At 38.2% G+C, this 23,142-nt stretch overlaps 1 protein-coding gene across 3 annotated transcripts in view; it reads left to right on the top strand.

The window, feature by feature from the left end:
* Positions 1-23,142, top strand: part of LRRC4C (leucine rich repeat containing 4C) — a 647,198-nt gene that overhangs the window by 173,961 nt on the left and 450,095 nt on the right. For all 3 annotated transcript variants that reach the window (XM_045825779.1, XM_045825775.1, XM_045825777.1), the window contains exon 2: positions 19,929-20,065. The gene's annotated coding sequence lies outside the window, so the exon portion shown is untranslated. The remainder of the gene's footprint in view (positions 1-19,928; positions 20,066-23,142) is intronic.

Genomic DNA, 23,142 nt, shown 5'->3' with positions numbered 1-23,142 from the left:
AGATCAACTGTCCTGGTATCACAGTGCTTGTGTTTAGTAAGCCTTAAAAAAGCCTAACACCTCATCTCATCACAGAGTCATTGTATCACCTCACATTGTCACAAGGAGAAGGATGATGACTGCAGTACAATGAGATATTTTGAGAAAGGGAGAAATAGGGATAGAAATAGAGTGAGATACAAATAGAGATAAAGAGATCACAATTGCATAAATCTTATTGCAGTATATAGTTATAATTGTTCTATTTTATTCATGAGTTGCTGTTAATCTCTTACTGTACCTAATTTATAAATTAAACATTCTCATAGGTAGTTATATATAGGGAAAATATAGTGTATATAGGGTTATGTACTATCCTCTGTTTCAGGCATCTATTGTGGGTTTGGGAACATATCTGTCCCCTGTGGATAAGGGAGAACTTCTGTAATGTTTCTATGGAAGATGTTTATTCATTCCTTTAGTAAAGATTTATTGAATACCTTGCTCTGTGTCCAGTGAAAGCTAGTGCTACTTTTCCCCCTCACATGAGGATATTTTTTGCATTGTTTTTAGAGAGAGAATAAGGGAGAGAGAGAGAGACATTAATTAGTTGTCTCCCATACATGCCTGGACTGGAGATTGCACATGCCCAGATTGGGAATCAAAGCCACAAACTTGCAGCTATGGGATGGTGCTCCAACCAACTGAGGTACACAAGCCAGGGCCTATTGAGGTATTTTTATGCTCAGTCTTCATTTCCATCAACTCTCCCTCCACTCTTTGAACTATGTAATTAGGCTACTTTCAAACAAATATGGCTTCAAACCCTGCCTTACTGTCAGATGGCCAGCCCAAAGACTTTTCTCATGCAGAATGAGAAGCACTATATCCTGTGCTTCCTTTACTACGTAAGTTATTGTATTACAACAAATAGAAACATATAAGACCCTTTCATGTGGAAAGTACTGTATATTGGGGCAAATAGTTATACAAGGATTGGTTAGTAATGCTTGCAACTTGATTATTTTTTGAAAGTATACACAGGCATGGTGTATTTATGTACTCCTGTACTGGTTGTGTTGAATGATGTCTCTTCTGGTGAGACCCATGTCTATTTTGATTTGTAGGTGCCCTTGCTCTACTGGAGAGTAAATGTTTTCATTATCTCTTCTGTTAGGCTGCTCTGGGTGTTCAGAGAAGCGTCAGTTGGGGTTTTTAGGCACTACTGCTTCTTCTCCCCTTCTACACTGAACATGAAAATATGGGTAATTTTTTCATAGTTTCATAGGTCAATTCCTGCCTGCAGTCCAATTCTGTGACCACATAGCACACAAGGCTACTGAACCCTTGAAATATGACTTGTTCACATTGAAATATGCTGTCACTATAAACTGCACAGTGTATTTTGAAGGTTTAGTAGATTTAAAATATCTCATTAATGAGATTTTACATTGTATATATACTATTCTGGATATATTGGGTAAAATAAAATATGTCATTAGAATGTATTGCTTTTGTTTCTTTTCACCTTTTTTTAATGTGACTACAAGTAAATTTGAAATCACACATGTGGCTCACCTCATATTTATATCTTAAAACAAGGTTTTAGGCATTAGATTTGATAACAATTATGTTTCAACTCATTTTGTAGTTTTGCACAGTGAGGTCCAGCAATGGGAAATGAGTTACCCAAGAAAACAGATTAGGGTTGTATTTGAAATAAGTTTGTCCTGAATTTGGCTACAAAATGCTTCCTCTCACCTTCAACATTGCTTTCCAGGTTAACCCTTAAGGTCATCAAATGAAAATATATTAATATAAAAACTCTTGGAAGCCCTGGCTGGCGTAGCTCAGTGGATTGAGCGCGGGCTGGGAACCAAAGTGTCCCAGGTTCGATTCCCAGCCAGGGTACATGCCTGGGTTGCAGGTCATAACCCCCAGCAACCACACATTGATGTTTCTCTCTCTCTCTCTATCTCCCTCCCTTCCCTCTCTAAAAATAAATAAATAAAATCTTTAAAAAAAAAACAAAAAAAATAAACTCTTGGAGATATGAAACAAGAGCTCTTGAACATTGATCATAAAATGCTATTTAAGGGAAAAGAAAACTAAAATCATGGATTTTATCTGCTTCTTTTCTCTTATCAAGGGTTTCAGGGAATAGACCTATCCAATATAAACCCTTTTCATTTCTTATGGAAAAACAAACTTTAGACATTTAACAATTGAGTAGTTATAAGGTTATGTAAATGAAAAAAACAGACAGTCAGGTAATCTAAAACTGCAGATAACTCCAAATTCAGTTGTATGTTTGTGATTTCATATTTTTTGTGAGAATGAGGTAAGTTTTCCTTTTAATTATTTATTATATATTTATAATTCAAATAAAATTGTATGTTCTAAACTCATATTCACTCACCACTAAGTATGGGACTATCAGCATGTTTAGTGCTGATGTTACAGGGTGCAGCCAAGAGGGGGGGACCCCAAATGGGCATTTGAAATGGGGTCCAGAACTTAAGGTTCCAGGAGATTTTAAGATGTCTTCCCCCGCCCCCAGGTTGGGGGTTGGGGGAAGGGACAACTGGAGCAGGGCCTTTGAGAGCTGTTTTGCATAGCAACAGCCTTGCAGCTAAGCTCTGGCGTGGTCATTTAACATATCTATAGCCTTTGGCTGGTCGCTTAGATATGCTAAATAGCTGTGATCATCTCTGAGCCAGGGGAATGGAAGTAACTTCCCCATCAAGATGTGACTGGGGGGCAGGTCCCCCGAGTTACAGCACCTGCGTGGGAGCTGGGAGAAGATTGGCTCCAGAACTTGGGGCCACACCTGCCCAGACTCATGATGGCAGCCCAGTAAAGCTGGAAGGATACGAGTTCTGGCGTGTGAAGCCAAGTGTGGGAGGAGTCAGAAATGAGGATGCAGAGGAAGATTGGCCACAGGGATTTAAAACCCAGACTTGGCGGCCTTTGAAAGGAGAGAACCATGTGGCTGTGGAGGTGCAGAGAGGATCACGGCCACTGGAGAGAGAGCCACACAGCTTTAGCAGAGTGAAGACTCCGGCATCCCTGAGGGGGAGAACCATGTGCAGCCCTGAAAGAGAGAACCATGTGCAGCCCTGAAAGGGGGAACCATGCGGCAGCCCTGAGAGAGGGAGAACCACGCAGCCTGGACAGAGTGGGGACTCTCCCTTCCCGTGGCCCTGGGAGAGAGGACCACGTGCCTTTACCAGAGTGGGGACCCCCCGCAGCTTTAGAAGGGGAACCGCCACCTGGTTTTAGCAGAGATCCCGGAGACTCAGCGGAGGGTGCCGGGAACCCAGGGAGGTCTCCCAGTCGAGATGGAGGACTAACTGGGAAGAACTAGAGGACTGCCTGAGCCATGGACTTCTATTTCCTTTCCTGAGATACGGTACTCTGGACTGGGCAAAGGGGGAAGGAAGGAAGGACTGTCTGTTTGTGGGTGTTTTAAGGGACTTTGGGATTTTGGTGAAGACATTAGGTCACTACTTTAAGTTTGTATAGCATTAAATAAACATTTCCTTTCCTTTTCACGCATCTCTGGCATTGAGAGATGTCTTTCCTCTGGCAGCGGACATAACGGACCCGGGGCCTTCTTTCAGTAATAGAATATCGTCCCAGGACCTCCCTTGTTTGTTCTGTAACACTGATACATAAGAAAAATATTGAAACATGGTATATAAATAATAAAATTAGTGTGATTTTGTTTATAGCATGCTTACTTAAATAAAACAACATAGAATGCATAAATTTAAAACCAATGTTGGGGTCAAAAATGAAAAGGAAGTGATCATTTAGAAATACCATGGGAAACTATTTAAAAGAATTGAAGACTACTATGTGAGGAATTGTGCTCTTCTGTGATTAGCAGAACCCACCCTTGTCCCAGGATAGTGCTTACATCTCCTGATGTTTCCCATTACCATAAAGGTTGCTCTGAGTTCCATGAAATCATCAGGGACACAGACGTCTTCTAATTCTCCATTTCATCATTCCTGGGCCTTGTGCCGTATCCTTATGATCTAAGATAACAGGTGAAACTCTAGATATCAAAGCTGTGTTTCAGAAAACGGATTGGAGGATGCATAAAGAGTTATATTGCTTTTCCTTTCAAGAAATGTTCTTGAAATCTCACAGGACAACTCCACTTAAATCTCCTTAGCCATAAAGTCATGTGGACACATTTTGGGGCACAAAGATGGGAAAGTGTGTGTGTGTGTGTGTGTGTGTGTGTGTGTGTGTGTTTTAATTGAGCAGCAGAAACACTGCAAAGTATTGGTATGTTTGTTAAGGAATATGATAAAGTAGATTGTGCAGTTAGCCACTAGCAGACCATGCTATAATCTATACATTTGCTTCCCAAATATCTCCGCATATACTTCCTCCCCCAAACTCAACATGGTATATATCTAGTTAATTTATCCACACATATTCTAGGAAGTTTGAGTGATGGGTAGTTCTTTCCCACAGAATCAGATATGATTTTATGGGTTCTGAAAACCAATGGGTGAAAATCGTTATGTATTAGATGCTAACACATCCAATATATTAAAACTAAGAGGAAAGAGAAATCAAACTCCCTCTTCAGAAAAGGACAAAATATAAAACTCAAGAGTAGTTACGCGTGCATCACACTGACCAGATCTACTGAGCGGGGAATACGGAAAGACCCCGGCTCTCGTTCTGTCCTTCAGGATGTCTCCGTCAGCCATGAATCTCCATGTCCACATTTTAAGGGGAAATTAGAAAATAGGTTCATCTTCAGGGGCTGTATCTATGCAGACAAGGTTGAGATAACAGAAAATGCTTTTTAAGATTAATAGTCGTAGGCTTAATATTATTTTGGTAACATATTCCCCTAAGGTTTGTTAATTATTTGACCTGTGTGTAGGTAACCATACCCCATGATCTTGTGCAAGGTGATTAAACAACATTTTGCAAGGCACTCAGAGTCTGGGAACCACGTGAAACTGGCACCGACTGGGTGAGTGCAGTCTGAAGAAAGGCCTTGAGAAGAGCCCTGAGAGTCGTGATGTATTGTTCATAAATAAAAAGCTGACATGTAGCAGGGAGGAATACTTGTGTAGCGATGTTTCACAAGGCAAATTAACATCTAGTCAAAAGAAATGATAGGAAGGCAGGCATGGATGAAATTTGAAAGAAACAAAAGTAGGACAAAACAAACACCCTTTCCAATAATGGGAGCTGCCTTACACCTCGGGGTCTGCGTGGCGAGCTCCCTTTACTAGGTCTCAGGGCTACCATGGAGGGATTTTTCGTGTAGATGGTGAAATTTGCTAATCCCTGGGCTTCCATCTAACCCTGCCTTCTATGTTTCTATGATTTTATAAAACCAAAGACAAGGACTGGACAAGTATCGATTCAGAAGAACCCAGCGAGGCATGAAGCAACTACAGAAACTTATCAAACTGTCTTACAACCTGCCATGAAAGATTCATGCTACTCCCTTAAGAGCAGCACAAAAGTTATGACTGTTAAATCTTCATCTTCTCGGTGGCTGCTTGATCTACCTGCCTTCCTGACTCAAGGTTTAGGGGGCCGTTCGATCTACTTTGAATTCCGACACAGCAGAATTGTCATGAAATTAAAGTTCTAAGTTGCATTTCGTTCTTTAGGAAATATATTAATGTTCTATAGGAAATGTGCTTTTCTTTTTAAGTGTATATTTAGTGAGTTCTGAGTTTTGTGTCAGTGAGATGGAGGCACACTTGTTTTTAGTGACGTCTAAATCCATGTTACAATATTTTAAAGCTTTGTCATTTTATTGCTTTGACTATTCACACAAATAATGTGTGCTTTCTGTCCACATTTACCCTCATATTCAGAAATTTTGATTGAATTTTTTTGTTAAGGATATCCTACTATAAACATTTTTAAATTTAAAAAATCTGATTTTCAGTATGGTTTGTGGGGTATTCAAAAATGCCAATGCATCTAAGGAAAGAGAACAAATTTTTTTCCATTCAGTAAATAGTCATTGAATTCTTCTATAGCTACTTGGTGTTAGGTGCTGAACTTGGCATTGATGATAAAATGGTGAGAAGTCAGACACAGCCCGTTTGTAAGGTACACATACCTCCACAGCTGAGGAGTAACATGAAATAAATTGTGAAAATGCTGTGGCAGGGGAAGACAAGGATACTTGGGGAGAGAAACTAACCTGGATTTAGTAAATTAGAGGATCTGAGGTGTGAACTGTGAGAAACAAGAAAACAATGAGAAAACCATGGTAACTGGCTTTATCGATATTCTACTATCCTGTCTCTGTCCTAATGTAACGTCCCTGACTATAGCGGATCTGTTCCGTTCTCCCTCACCCCACCCGCAGAGCTTAAGTCATAAAATTTTTAGAGGATTTCTTTAAGGAAGAAAGAAACCATAAAATTATATGTACAAAATTAGATACAAAGTCAAGTAGTTATTTCAAATGAGAAAAGTAAATGAAAGAAAATATGCAAATTCTTTAGAGATTCGGATTCTTTTCTTCTGAATCCTTTGTAGGCCATTTCCAGCAGTGCTTTTGTAGATACGCTTCGTGATTGCAACTGGCTTTCACTCCCTCCCTGGAGCACCCTATGACTCTCAGTAACTTTCAACATTGGCAAGGTACTTTGTGAGTGAGTTGGCTTGATGCTTTATTAAATATAAGGTAAACCCATTTACCAGAGACCCCAAGTCAGAGCAATGCTGAGTAGAAAAGTCCTGCCTTGTATGTGTTACTACTTTTGGGAATTGCTGTAAAGTTTTAGTAAAATTCCTACTTCCATGACCAGATTATGGGGCAGATCATGACAGATTTGAGTTTAAATTCTTGTTCTGCCCGTGATTCGCTGGGCAAGGTTGGACATGTGACTTAACCTCTTTGAGTCTCAGTTTTTCATCTATGAAATGGAGATAATGACAATACCCACAATTTAACGTTCTGCTAAAAATTAAATCAGCATTAAAATCCCGTCATATTTGCCACTATCATGTTTTTAGATACGTTATCACTGAAGTTCATGGAGAAGGTCAAGGCTTGCAAATATTAAGTTATAACTAAATAAGTATGCACAGAATTTATAAACAAGTACTGTAATCATACTTAAATTTAGATATGCATCATAGTTAACAAAGTATCTTCATGTCTACTGTATCATCTGATCTCACCTGATTTTTTTCTGCCAGGAGTGCTATCACCTGGAACTCTGTAGCGATTTAGTATCAGCATCTATTTTGACTGGACAGTGTCCTTGCCATACAAGTTGTTGAATATTATTAATTTTATTCTTTAGATTTTACTATTATCTTATACTTAAAAAATATTTTAATGTGTTTTTAAACTGCAATTGAAAATGACTTGCCCAAATACTCACAGGTCTTAAGGAAGGAGAGTTGCACTGATGGAAAATGAGCTTTTCAACAAGTCCAGTGCTCATTCCTGATACATGATACCAGCACTCTTTTTTTTTTAAAGATTTTATTTATTATTTATTTTCAAAGAGGGAAGGGAGGGAGAAAGAGAGACAGAAACATCAATGTGCGGTTGCTGGGGGTCATAGCCTGCAACCCAGGCTATGTACCCTGACTGGGAATCGAACCTACGACACTTTGGTTCACAGCCCGCACTCAATCCACTGAGCTACACCAGCCAGGGATACCAGCACTCTTTTGACATTTAGCCTAACCTCAGATCATCTTGGAATTAACAATGAAAGTAAACTCAGGTAGGTAGGGCTAATTCATAGTTAGTCACAATGACATTGCCTATGCTTTGGTCACTTACATGGAATCCCCAAGTGAAGAAATGATGACTTTTTATACCAAAGGACAAATCTTCATTATGAATGAGGGGACACTGAAGCATAGAAGAAAATCCTTATCCAGTGGAGGTGACTGTGTACCACAGATTTGGTGTCACAATTTAATATAGTGGTCTCAGTTCCTCAGAAAACATAGTACATTGTGTGTAGATTTGAAGTGACTTTTTTGTTGTTGGTTATTTGTTGTCATCTGGGAGAAAAGTTGCTCCTGGAAAAAGAAACAAACACATCTTATTGTTGCTGATGAAAATGAAGACCACTGGAAAATATTGTTGTTGGCAACAATTAAAGTTATTATCAAGGGAATGAACTGTCCTTGTGACCATGAGAATATGATGTGGTTGGTTGGGTTTTATTATAAGAGAAGAGCTATCATACCCAATGTTTCTTTAATCAACTCAGTGTTAAGTGAGAGTATCCTGGGGAGAGCTGTAAGATTTCCAAACATAGTTAGACAAGTAAGTTTATCTAGCAGAGATTCAGACTACACATAAGCATTTATAGGGCAGAAAAGCACCAGTAGCAAATTATATTCCCTCATCAAAGTGCCAAGTGGTGCAGCCCAATCAGAGTATGAAGTGTGATGCTCCAGTTTGGGGTTATTCTTAGAACTATTGAGAGTACAAAGGCCGATTGAAACACAATAAAGGGTGTTGTTTATTGGATAGCTCAGGAGTGCTGATGAAAGGTCAATTCTTACGCCAAGGCAGTTAGTTACACAGAACAGAGCAGTAATAGGACTTGAGGTGGGGCGAGCGGGGAGAAGGGTAGTGCTGAAAGTGGGGGAACAAAAAAAATATTCCCCAAGCTTTCCATTGAAAACCACTATCTTAAGATTCCCAAACCCAGATCCTTTGACCTGAAATTTAGAAGCAAGCATGACTGAGCAAAAAAAGAAAAAGGACTCAGGGACATGGACAACAGTGTGGTGATTGCTGGGTGGAGAGGGGTACAAGGAGACTAAATGGTAATGGAAAAATATATAATAACAATTATATATTTTAAAAATTCAAAAAAAAAGCAAATGAAAATGAGTCCCAAAATTCTTTGACTTTGAAGGTAAGACTGCAAACTATTTGCTTCCTTTCTTCTAACTTTTTGGTTTATTATTACAATAATAAAAGGAAAATTCTTTGTCTCTGGCAGGCTGCCTTAGGAACTCCAAAAAAACACATTCAAGCCCAGTACATAGTAATTAGTTGTTTTGAATTTCTGTGATTCACATGGTGATTAGAAGAAAGGGAAAAAATGTGCACTTGTTCATTCATGTATTTTTTCAACAATATAATACATAAGCTTCCAGGGAATCTATAAGAAAATGGTTTGACCCCATTTGAAAGGAGGACAATCCAGAATGAAGCACCTTTTCAGAATTTATATTTGCCTTTAAAAACACGGGCGCCGTAAGGTCTCAAGCCAGAGGTACAGAGGTTAGTGCATGAAACCAAGGATCAAACTGAGGCCCAGGCTCTCATCAGTTACCGTGGGTGCCTCTGTTCCTGTTACTCCTCTTTGAAGACGAAAAACAAAAATCAGTTCATCTAGCCCCACAGTTTCTACAACTTTTCTTCACAGTACTTTGGCTTTAGAAGCGAAAGGATGAAAGAAAAACTCTCCACTCTCTATTCCTTTGGGCCCTTATTTTTAAAATATAAAAGAGATCAAACTTTAATTTATCACTGAGAGTTCTCCAAGGTTCAGTTTCTCCTTTCCTTACCTATATTTTCCTCTCTCATTATAGATTGATGAGAGTGAGCAACAGAGCTTTACTCGGATATTGGTATAAAAATAGCAGAAAAAACGAGAATTTTGCACAATAGGAGTTGGGATGGAGGAGAAGCTTTGGTTTTAGAGACAAGAAAAACAAGTATAAGAAGTGCTCTTTTCCTCCCAAACTTTTTCGTAGCCAATATTTGTGCTTAAGACCATTAATAATGTGTAAGTCTCTTCTCTCTCTCTCTCTCTCCCTCTCTCTCTTTCTCTCTCTTTCAGGAAAGCAAATGACTACACACTGGTTGAGGACATATGCTTGGAAAGATGGCCAATGTTAGAATTATTTATCAAGAACAACCATTTCACCATTTTTTAAAATTTGCTCTCTGAAGCTACAGCAAATATTAGGTGTGATTTACTATAAAAGAAAGTGGGAGGATCTGCAGTCACCTTTAGATGCCAGATGTCATTTACACATATGTGTGGAACTAAACAGATGTTAAGGATTAGATCACTGCCAGCAGAATCACCTGGGAATATTTTAAAAATTAGTGTGCCTCAAACTCTGATCATTTCGCTGGTGTGATCCAGACCTGTGTTTTTACTTAAAAAAAAGAAAAAGAAATAAGGTCATTGTAATGCCCACTCAGAACCAGAACCACAGATAACCCAACTTTTTCACGGATGGGTAACTGTTTTAGCTACCTACTGCTGTATGACAAGTCGCCCAAGCTTAGGTGCTTAGCAGAACATGCATTGGTTATCTCACAGCCCTGTGGATCAGAAGTCCAGGTACAACTTAACTGGTTCCTCAGTTCATTTTCCAGCGAGACTGCATTGACTGGGTTCCATTGATTTCAAGCTCAGAATCTTCTTCCAAACTTATGGTCGTTGGCAGAATTCCTTGGGATGTCAGGACTGAGGTACCAATTTCCCCCAGCTGACAGTGAAGGTAGCCCTCTGCTTTTAGAGGGTACCACAGCTCCCTGCCAGAAGGCCCTTCCACGAGGCTTCTCACAGACTACCTTACAAATATAACAGCTCATGCCTTTAAGTGCAGCTGGAGAATCTCTTGCTACAAACAGCTAAGAAACAATCTTCCTTCATGTAATAATCACAGAGCAACTGTTCTGTCTCCTTTGTCAGATCCTATGACTAGAAGCAAGACTGATCCTGTTCATACCCAAGGGAAGTAGATTATACAAAGACTTGATCATTTGGGGTCACCTCATTGTTTATCCACCACAAGAGTCTAAGTTTCAAGGAGCTCAACTGACCAATTGTGTTTATATAACTAATGGGCAGAATGTGGGTTTTCTTACTAGTTTTAGGTGGTCTTTCAATAGAAAGCACGAGTAAGAACAAAATTTTTGTTTTAAATATAGCATAAGGGTATAATGCTGACATAGTGAACATGTGTTTTTGCATTTGAACTTATATGTGGGGTATAAAAATGATGTTTTATAATATTTTATTAAACAAAATGGAAAACACTTTACTAGAATTCAAAGCATCAACTTCACTAAACTACAGAAACAAAATGACTTTTTGTTGTCTGAGTTCTTTGGGGTTATTTGTTCCTTGCTTTTTAATGGCTAAAGTAGACTGTTCTTTGTGGTGTGGGCCCAGCTCCCACTTGAAGATGCCCAGGACCCATGCCCACAGATAGGTTCTCCCATGGGGAATCAGGCCTGCAATGTACCTAGGCCACTATGTGTCTTGCTTTTTGCTAAAACTCTCTCACCCTGAATTAAGGACATTTACTGCAAAGCAACTTCCTAAAAACCATACTAAACCTTCCAAGGATGAGTGTAACCAGTTCAACCACTTTCGCCTTTTCATTTGCAAATATCCCTCTTCTGTGATGTGATTAGCAGCATTGGCTCCTTTGTTTTCTGTATAAAACAACCACCTAAATTGAGCCTGTGCATAGTTAATGAGGACCTTCTTGTAATGTGCCCAGTAAGACAATAAAATCTCATTGGAGCAAGGGCTAAGGCTTTTGCTCCCCTTGAGAGAAAAGCCATGCCGTCCTTTTCCCCCCACCAGATTCTGTAATCCGTGTGAATATTTCATTTCATCCATAATGATGGGGATGCCACAAGCCAGGGACCACATCAAATGGCTTGGGAGAATTTGCCTATAAAATGATTACATTTGATTTTTGTTTGGGTTGAGCGAATGGAGAGGTGGGTGGTAGTGCTTATTGGAGAGTATTTTATTTACTACCAATTCAGTTTATTTAATGGGTATTTGTTTATTCAAGTTTCCTATGGATCCTTTAGCCAGTGTTGTTATTTAATATATTTCTTAAAATTATCCTTTAATAGACTTTCCAATATTTTGGCATTCAATATTTCACTGTACTCTATAATAATGTTTAAATATTAATTATGTCTTTACTTATAACCCATTTTCATTCAATCTGCTATTGTTACTGTTGTTTCTATGAACTTTTTCAAATGTTTCTTTTCATCATTTATTTTTTTATGGCATCAGTTTACTCTTGGTGACATCACTGTGATTCGTTTATCATTGTTGCTTTTTTCTTCAATGTCTGCATTCATCCCAAACTTTTATTTTTAATTTCTTTTTACATTCTCTTTTTAAAAATCTACTTTTTAAAGTTAAAGGGAAAACTTCCTCGTATGTAACAATCAGTAGACATTCCAAAAGATGCATATGAGTAAGTGAAAAAGAAGAGTCACCATTTATTTAGTATGTATCACATGTCAGAAGTAGTGCTTTTTACTTTCTGTAGGTTGTGTCACTTAATACTGACAACAATCCCTTTGGTGAAATGCTATTGTTATCCCCTTTTACAGATGAAGAAACAACTCTGAAAATAACTGTCTCAAGGTGACAAAGTCAGTGATTGCCATCCTGGATTTAAACTAAGGCCATATGGCTTTTAATGAGTACAGATAATCATAATGTTCTTTTGCCTTTCAAAGAATACATGAATGAAAAAGTAGCTATAATGTCCCTTGGAGTCACACTTATTCTGAAAATCTAACTGAAACAGTTGTGAAATGTGGCATCATCTTATGCCCTGCACATCTTATTTTGATGCTTTTTGAGGCAGGTAAACTTTAACACCTACTAGAGGAGCATAAACATGTTTAAACCTAAATTTTGTTTCCAAACATATTAGGAAATAGATTGTGAGAATGAATGAAAGAAAGATGTATACTGACATCAGTTCCTTTTCTGAAATCAGTATATTAACATGCTTCTTATTGAGTTATATGAATTGCGATTATTTATTATACCTCTGATTGAAGACACCAGATAGGATGCTGTCATTATAAATATAATAATTCAGTTCTTGATTGTCAAAATTTCATTGAGATTTGAAATGCTGATGACACAAATGCAATAAAGAATGCTTTATTCATTTATATCCAGCAAAACAATATTAGAAGATGATACATTCCCTCTTCCTTATGGTTAGCAATTTGGGTCTCATGATTCTATATTACATTTATTATTTGTTGGTATATAATTTGCAAAGATTTTGTTTTTAGCATTAGTGTCACTGCTTTGGCTTTCACAATAAATTATGCATTCACACTCAGATGGTGAAACCATATACTTGGGGAAATAATCACAGTAAGTGGCACACAGACACGGTCGGTTTGGGAAGGAGGCTGGTCAGATGTGCAGATGAGAGCACATATTGATATTGAACCCATGGGAGCATAGGTTCCCATGTGTCTTCTGGATAGGTTCCCATGTGTCTTCCCAGGTGTCTTCTGGATTCTAAGAATCAGGAGAGAATCATGGTGTCTTCATTCCACTTAACTCTTTTTTTAAAAAATTTATTTAATCTTCATTGTATTTTTTCCAGTACCTCTTTGTCTGTGATACAGTCTGCAAAATCAACTGCAATCATGTGGCAAAATGCACAATTGGAAATAGAGAGTTGAGCCCTTGTTAGAATGGATCCCTAAGATAGACCTGCTGCAGAAGGGGAAGGAGATGAGCAGGTTTCTAACAATTTATGAGCCATAATATTTAAATATTATGCTGCAGCCTTAAATGCAGCCCAGATCAAGCCTGGATGGTGAGCAGAGGTGGAGGGTAGGTATTATAAATGCTACTAGAGTTCTGAGGCCACATTTGCTCACTGTTCGATTCTAAAAACCCTGCCCTTCCTAGTGTATACCGGACACATGTAAGGAAGACTTAATATTTGTCCTGGCTTGACATCTACTACAAAATAAATTCCTTTATTTTCATGATATACTTTAGTTTTCTTCAGGAAGTGTCAGCCCTTTGATTCAGGCGATGGAAAGGCAATAGTGATTGAATGCATCTACAAAAATGTCAACTTGTATCCTCCTTCCACATCAAAAATCTTTATCACTGAATATACCTTAACCTTGCTCTTTGCCCTTAACCAATTATATTAATATCATACATATAATTGGTTACAGGCTAAATGGGAGTTTCCTCATTTCCTCTAGATGGAACATCATTCTCTTTGCAGCATCTTACTCTGTGGTGAACATATTCACATTTAAACACATAGAGGTGTTTCTACAAGGAAAGTGCAGCTTGGACTAAACATTAAACTAACCATTTTCAAAGTAAAAATGTCTGTGGTGTAAGTGAAAAAGAACTTACAAACTAGTGTAAGGTCTGGGTTTTAACCCTTGTTAAACAAGTTATTAGCTGTATAGTCTTGGTCATGCCTTGCAACTTCACTAAATATCAGTTCCCACATGTTTAAAAATGGTGCATTCTGATCTCACCTTTAACTGGAACCCAATCAACAAAAGAAAAAAGCAAGCAAAATATAACCAGAGACATTGAAATTAAGAACAATCTGACACTGACTGGAGGGGAGGTGGGAGGGGATAATGGGGGAATCTAGGGGGAGGGTTTTCAGGAGCAGCTGTAAAGGACACAAGGACAAAACCAAATGGGGGAAGCAATGCAGGGAGGAGGCTTTGGCTGGGGTGGTGGGGGAAGTGGCGGGGAATAAACGCAGACAACTGTAATTGAAACAACAAGAAAATAATCTTTTTTAAAAATCAACAAAATATAAATAAATAAAAATGATGCATTCTAAGTAGATCTTCTTAAATTGTCTTGAGGATTATATGAGAAATATTTTTTTATGCTGTTCTGGCTGCTCACAGGTAGCCAAACAGAACTTGTTAAATGACAAAATAAAGTGTCGCAGGTTCGATTCCCAGTCAGGGCACATGCCTGGGTTGCAGGCCATGACCCCAGCAACCGCACGTTGATGTTTCTCTCTCTCTCTATCTCCCTCCCCTCCCTCTCTAAAAATAAATTAAAAAAATAAAATCTTAAAAAATATAAATAAATAAAAAACTGACAAAATAAAAAGCAGAAATATTTAAAATGCACAAAAGTGAGAGATTATGATTAATTAAAATTTTAAGTTTCTGTAGAATGTTTCATCAATTCATTGTAAATGTAAGTGGCAATTCAACACCGCTCAATTCCCCATCCTCCCTAGAGGCATCCTGTTTTCCTGGCAGAAGTTCAACAAATTTGGTGGCCTCATGATATGTGGATTATATTTTAACAAAGGGATCCACTGTTCACCAAGTACCTTACCTCTGACTCTAGAGGGAAATAACACTTTTAGGTGGAAACCTGCAATACATTTGGACATCTGCATAATGGCTGAAATTAGCATAGGTTTACATAATACACAACCCCATTAGAATTTTGATGCCTTAGAAAGGAACAGAGGTATTACATTTTCTGAACGAAAGTCTCTGGAGGGTGTGAAGGCCTGAAACAAAATGAACCCAAGGTGAGGGGCATGTTTTGAATGGATGAAAAGACATTAAACACTGAGTTCATCAAAAAACAAATGTGTTTAACTAACAAAAAAGTGGCCCTTTGCTGCTTATGTCCTACAGCCCTTTTATCCTTTGAAGGATGTTAATAACAGGTGGCCTCTGTCCATTCTGCTTGTTGAGAGGTGATGTAGTATAAGCCTATTTATAGAGAAACATCTATGACCATAGGTTCCTCATAGAATTACTTGTGTGGAGGGAGAGGAGGAGCATCAGGGAAAGTGATAAGACAAAATAGGAGAAGAAGTAAGGGAGAGTAGAGGAGGGGACAGAAGGTATAAGCCAGGTGGCGAAAGACAAATACCATATGATCTTACCTTTAACAGGCATCTAATCAACAAAACAAACAAACAGGCAAAATATAACCAAAGACACCAAAATTGAGAACAGGCTAACAGTGACCAGAAAAGAGAGGGGAGGGAATTTCAGGGGAAGGGGGGAAGGGTTTGAAGGAACTACTATAAAGGACACACGGACAATAACAAGGGGTGTGGAGAGGGGAGGGAGGTGGGGAGGGCTGGGGGATGGGCTGGGATGGTGAAGAAAAGAAAAAAAAATGGGATGAGGTGGGCAAAAATAAACAAGTAAATAAACAGAGAATATGCTAGATTGTATGGTTTAACAGTCACATGGTTCAAAAAGTTTCTATACCATGGCACTCTAATTGGACCAAAAGTAATGTACTCTGCCAGAGATTCTGAGATCTGCCCAGATTTTCAGCCACACTTCTTACATGGGGATAGTAAGAAATAGCTCCTGTCCTCCTATTGGTACTGCCAGTGGGAGCTTGTACCTGAATTTGTGAGCAAAAGGTAACTTAAGTGCCAAGCTGACCAGGGCTGTGGGTTTCTATATAACCCTTCACACTCCATGGGCAACAGTAGAACATGGGACAGTGATTCCCCAGATGTTCACCACCAAAGACTGCTCTAGTGTTTTCTTTGTATCACACAAACCCCATAATTTCAATTTTTTTCCCAACTGAACAGAGTCCATGGATTTAATAATACTTAGTGTGTTTCCATATTCTTATTAATCAGTCAGCTATATCCTGCTTTTGTCATTCCAGACTGATATTATGAAACATGATTTCCTCCCGGAGTTGATTTAAATACAACCGTAAAGACACTTAACCTTTAGATCGCCTTTGTCTTATGGTGGATGATGGCAGTCGACTTCCTTTTTGAAATATTAAAAATGGCTCATTGGTACCAGTTAAGTAGGAAATTAATAAACATATAATATCATAATATTAAAGTAGAAAGGGAAATGGATTCCGACAGAAACCTCAGATGAGCTGATGAACAATAACCAGGTGAGTGAGGTCGAAGCCAGCCTCTAGGGCCTTCTGATAGTTCGGAGCGAGTTGTAATGATTTGCCCCTCGCCCGTCTCCCTGAATTTGACTGGTGTGTGGCCCACTGCCTACACTGCTAGTCCCAGATAAGTGAAAAAGCCAGTAGACCGTAGAAGCAATGGCAGATGAGTCAGGTCCTGCTCCGAGCAGAACAAGTGACTCCAGGGACTTCCCCTGTTTCCCAGGGCTCTGCTTTTCCACCCCAAAAATGATGAGACGGGCTGTGTGATCCTGTTATCTCTTTCTACAGTAAAGTGCTGTGATTGTTTTTTGAACATTGCTTTTCCTGAGCCTCGTTTTCCTTATCTGTAAAAAATGGGAAGGATGCCTACCTCACAAAGTGACTCTAAGGACTAACAGATAGCAGCTGAATATCTCTCCCAACACTCATCTACTTGATTCCTGAATTTAGTTATCAAGAGTTCACAGAATGAGTTCACATAGTGAGTGGTATAACACAGAATCTCTTTGAGTTCAGCATTTCATATAGCGTGTGGTGAGTTTTGAATAGCAATGGTTTATTAAAAGTTCTTAGGTCCTGGGTATCTATAGAAGCACCTTGCATATAAGCAACACTCAATAAAAGTTTGCTCTGGTCTCCTTGACCTTGACGATAGGGACAGCCTTGTTCAACTTTGCATCCCTAGCATCTAGCACAGTGCCTAACAGTCAGCAATACTCAGCGAATGTTTGTGGCACTGCTGAGCCTTGCGTCCTTGGCTTTAAAATGTACTTAACAATATCTACCTGCCATAGGGATTTTGTAAAGAATGGTAAAAGATTGTTTCAGAAAAGGTAAGATTATAACTCTCATACAGATATAAAATAAATAGTTGGTAAAGGTTTTACATAGCTCATTAATTTATGAGATAACCAGGAGTATTATAATCAGTTACAAGAAAAATCTAAAATAAATACACACTTCATAAAGCAGGATTATTGAAATTAATATGTAAATTGAGGGAAAACTAGCTTCTCCCACAATAGAGAGGGAAATCAATTGGACCTCTACTGGACAAAATAAAATTTGTAGAGTTGTAAATTCTTACAATTTGTAGAGTTGTAAATTCTATAAAATTCTTCTGTGGAATTAGAATCATATAAACTAGACAATGTACAGTTTTCCATTCAAGCACTGATTTCCCCCCATATAAATACATTAGATAATCATGTAAATCGATGAGTTGGTGCCTTGTACATAGGAGACTTCCAATAAATGGTTATTTGTAAAAATTGTAACAATGGAACAGTAGCAATGGAAGAGATTAAATGTTTTGGAGATACTTAATAACTCAAATCAGAATTGGAACTCTAACGTTTGCTTGGTGTGTTGCCTAGGTTTGGTATTCATCCTTCCATGTAATACCAAAGGCTTCTCCCCTCCTTTTAAAAACTATTAGCTCCACTTTTATTTTAAACATGTACTAGATGAGTGTGCAACTTGCTGAACATACCCATTTTTCTCTGAAGTTACCTGTTATTGTAAAGGGGATTCCTAGAATAACACAAAATGACAACGAGTAAAACTAAGAAAGAGACAATTTTGACAAAGGCTGTTCACTTATAAACATTTGTCCAGAAGCCTTCTCTGCCATCATGTCTCTTTAAGCAAGATTTCAAAGGTATTGGAAAGAGGAGTATGTTTTGTGGAGTAAAATGAGGAAATACTGGGATTGTATCTAATTGGCAAGTATTCTATTAAGATATCGTATTAATATATTTTCAAAGCTGGGAAAACTTTTGAACTTGCTCATTAAGATGAGCAGAGGGTTTTCTGTGGCTGACCACTTTCTTGAACAAGCAAGAGTCCCTGGGGAGCTTTGATGCTGTCACAAGGATCCTGTTGGTTGGGAGGAGAGGACTACTATGGTGAATGGTTTCTTAATATAAACCAGTTAAGCCCTGGCTGGTGTGGCTCAGTGGATTGAGCACGGGCCTGTGAACCAGAGGGTCACTGGTTTGATTCCCGGTTGGGGCACATGCCTGGGTTGTGGGCCAGATCCCCAGTAGGGGACACATGAGAGGCAACCACACATTGGTGTTTCTCTCCCTCTCTTTCTCCTTCCATTCCTCCATCTTTAAAAATAAATAAATTAAAAAATCTAAAAAATATATTAAAAAGGAAGTTTTCAAATATATAAAAAATAGAAACCAGTTAATATAAGAAAATGTAAAACACATACGGTGGTTTAGATACACATGAAATGATTTTGTTGAATTTAGTTCAAAGAGTCCCATCAATCCAAAACAGATGTGAAATTCCAGACAAATGCAGATGATGGGGAAACAAAAAATTATGTGGTTAAGGAATTTGACCATAATTATGATATGATATATCATGAAATGAAACTTATTATCAATCTTTCCTTGGAATTTACCACAGCTCAAGTCCTAAGTCACACTTTCTGTCTTAGGACAGATTGAGTGTGCAAAATGTTTTAATATTAATTATTTAAATTAAACAAAATGATAATCTATGGTCTACTACCACAGCTGAGTAAGCAAATTATAAGAACAGCAGATTCAGCTTAGCTGGTCTTAAAACCTGACCTCCCCAATTTATACAATTTTCTCCTATGATCTGAAGCTAATAAAAGCATCTGTCAGACAGAAGGCTATAGGTAATAAGTACTTAGAAAGGTTGTACTGATTGAATAAGATTATGTATGTGTACATGCAACTATCATAGCCCCAAGCCCATGGTAACTTCTCAATTGCCAAATTGCTTTCTACCTTCTCAGGGGATAAAATAACAAGCAAATTTTAATCAAATCTATTACAGCAAGTCTGTTATTAATAAACTTTCATGAAGCCTGTCTATTCACCTGGACTTCTACTAGGTGTAATTGCAGAGGCAAAACCCCATTAACATTCAACATAGTTTTTAACAGAGAAAAGCTCTCTATCACTTTCTATTTTACCAATAATAACAATGGTCAAATATTTTCTAGTGCAAGTAATGGAAATTAAAATCTAATTGATCAACCAACATTTACTGAGCATTTTGTCTCCCTAAGTATATCCTTTTATTCTTTCGTTTTGTTTATTGGGGTGGCATTGGTTAATGAGGTTATAAAGGTTTCAAGTGTATGTTTCTAGGACACGTGATCTGTGTATTGCATTGGATGCCCCACCCCCAAAGTCAAATCATCTTTCATCACCATATATTTGTATCCTTTTGTTCTGTTTCACACAGGAGTTACAGGCGTACGGACGTATCTCGATTGCCAATATGGAAACATCCTGAAACTACTTTGGAGTCTCAGTCTCAATAAATTGGCTGGATTCAAGTTTAGCAAACAGGGAAACTGGTCCATGGACAATTTGCCACAGGTAAGTGAGACATAGAATGCTTCCAAGATTCATTGACTGTGGGGTAGTTAATTACATTTCAGATGATTTTAATATTCTTTCAGTACAGCTGACAGTTTCTCTCCTCTCCCATACGTACCCAGGTGGATGCCAACATATGGCTAAATGTCTGGCCATTTCATCTTTTTCATTTGGGCTTCAGACAGTTACAAATGGAGGAAGCAGGGGGAAAAGGTATCCACCTCATAAAACTTTTACTAGTGGTGATTTATGCAGAAGGGCGGGAGTCAAACTGTTCCTGGAACAGATGTTTCTTTGCACTGCCCCAGGAGCTGAAAGAGCGGCAGATTGACCTGCCCGGGGTTCAGAATGAAACAAGCAGATGCATAGTGATGCCCTTCTGCTTTTTGAAACTGGGGCAGCAGTTTGGTCATTAATGCGTAACAAAGTGTTTGGGAAAGGTAGCCAGCTGGTGAGATTGGAAAGCTTGATGTGGTGACAGCATGGAGATATTTTCTGTTGGGCTACTGTGAAAGTTGAACTTGGCTGAATGAACCAGTGGGAAAGAATGCAAGTCTGCATGACTCAAACAAGTGGCTGTTTGTGAGCTGGGGGCCCGAGCTGTAGCATCTTCTGTAGCTAAATGTGCCACCAACCAGTCAAGGCCACCAGAGCCTACAGAGAGCACCTGCCCAGCTCTCCGAAGTGAAGGTAATCTGTTCATTCTTCTGTGGGGTTTTCACTGTGTTGAGGAGAAAAGAAAAAATAAACACATCAAATTACAGTGGTCTTAATCTCTGGCAAAGGAGACATTTATACTTGCCATTTTTAATTGACAAGTATTTAATTAAATACTTGAATCATTGATGTTGTTTTAGTGTTATGAGAACCTCGGGACTATGGCAGGTGAAATTTCTCATACATTTTTCTCTTAATATTTACTCCTCCCTGGGTTGCATGTTTAACAGCTATCTCTCCTGAATTCCTAACGCAACAGCTTCAGGAAGATGACAACTTTATCACAGTATGTAGATGGAGCTAAATTGAAGACATGTTGTATGTGTTCAGGAAGACCCCTTTGTTTTGAGAGGCACACAAGGACCTAGATATGGAGGTGTTTTTTGTAGCATGTAATGGGCTCTCTCAAGATGAGGAGGCAATGGTAATGTAAAGAAAATGTACCAGCCCTCAAAACAAACATGAAACAACAAAGAAAAAAAAACCTTAAAGGTGTTTTTTTTTTTTTTTTAAGTGTATGTATCCCACTTTCTTGCCTTTAGTCTTAGTACTTCTGTCCATACAGAATGGAGCATACTGTTTTCTTGAGTTAGGCTCCTTTGCTTAGGAAAAGAAAGACGCATGTAAGTAACCCAAGTGAAAAGAGAATTATCCTGGTAACCAATGTGGGCTGGAACTGGAACAAAATTCAAAAACAAGACAAAAATATATTATTTTTGTACCGTTCTCATGAACAACGGGGAACTTAACTCTCCATGACTCTACTTCTCCTTATTCCATTTTTTCTCCCTCTCTCTTTTTTCACTCAACGTGATTCTCAGGAGATTGGTTTGAGTTATTGGGTGCACAATAGTTTCTTCATTCTGTTTCAATTGAGTAGAATCTTTTCGTAAGGATATGCAACAGTTTGTTTAATCTCTGGCCTGTTAAAAGATTTCTTGATACTTTTGTTATTTGGGACTATTATTTAAAAAGTTGCTATAAGCATTCATAAACAGATTTTTGTGTGGACATAAGATTTAAACTCATTTCCTAGAAGTGCAATTGCTAGAAAAATTCTGGTTGCCTATTTGGGTTTTTTTATCTTGCTTTATTCAGATATAATTGACATGTAACTTAGTATAAGTTTAAGGTATACCATGTGATGATTCAATGCATGTGTACATGATGAAATGTTTACCTCAATGTGGTTAGTTAACACATGCTTTATCTCACATTATTGCCTTTTGTGGTGGTTGTTGTTATGGTGACAACATTTAAGATCTGCTCTCCTAGCAACCTTCAACTATACAATTCAGTCTTGTTAATGGTGGCCATAATGCTATACATTAGATTCCCCAGAACTTATTCATCTTATAGCAGAATTTTTGTACCTTCTGACCAATGTCTCGCTGTTACTCTTGCCCCCCAGCCCCTGGTAACAATCAGTCTACAGTGCCCCCCCCCCACGCCCCTTATCAGCAGTTTTACTTTCTGTTATTTCAATTACCCATGGTCAATGATGGCCCAACAATACTAAATAGAAAATTCCAGAAATAAATGATTGATAAGTTTTAAATGCCTGCCATTCTGAGTAGCATGTTGAAATCTTGGGCTGTCCCAGCGCACCATGCACGAAATGTGAATCGTCCCTTTGTCGGGTAGATCCACACGGTATATGCGACCCTCCCATTAGTCACTTAGCCCTCTCTGTTAGCAGGTCGGCTATTGTGGTATCACTGTGCTTGTGTTTTAAATAACTCTTATTTTACTTCATAATGGTGCCAAAGCACAAGAGTAGTGAGGCTGGTAATTCAGGCATGCCAGGGAGAAGCCTAAAATGTTTCCTTTAAGTTCCAGGTGAGTCCAGTACGATAAGATTATTTTGAGAGAGACCACATATGTATAACTTTTATTACAGCATATCATTCTATTTTTCCATTTCATTATTACTTATTGTAATCTCTTACTCTGTCTACTTTAAAAATTAAACATTATCATAAGTACGTATGTATAGAAAAAACAGTATAATATGGTTTCAGACATACACTGGAAGTGTTGAAGTGTGTCACCCTTAATAAAGGGGGACTAGTGCACTATCGATTCCTGAGTTCAACATTTTTAGATTCCACATTAAAGTGAGATCAGGTAGTATTTGTCTTTCTGTCTGACTTATCTTACTTAACGTGATGTCCTCAACGTCGATGCCTGTTGTAGCAAACGGCAAGATTTTCTTTTTGTTAGGACAAAATAATATTTTACTGTACTTATATAATAACATAAATAACATATATTTTATAATATATATCCTGTTTTCTTTATTCATTAGTCTATTGACATTTAGGTTGTTTTCATGTCTCAGTTATTGTGAATAATATGGC

This window comes from Phyllostomus hastatus, unplaced genomic scaffold, assembly GCF_019186645.2.
Source record: "Phyllostomus hastatus isolate PE091 unplaced genomic scaffold, TTU_PhHast_1.1 phas_scaffold_585, whole genome shotgun sequence".
Taxonomy (NCBI): Eukaryota; Metazoa; Chordata; class Mammalia; order Chiroptera; family Phyllostomidae; genus Phyllostomus; species Phyllostomus hastatus.
The sequence above is the reverse complement of the archived record's forward strand: the minus strand, read 5'-3'. Positions and strand labels throughout refer to the sequence as shown.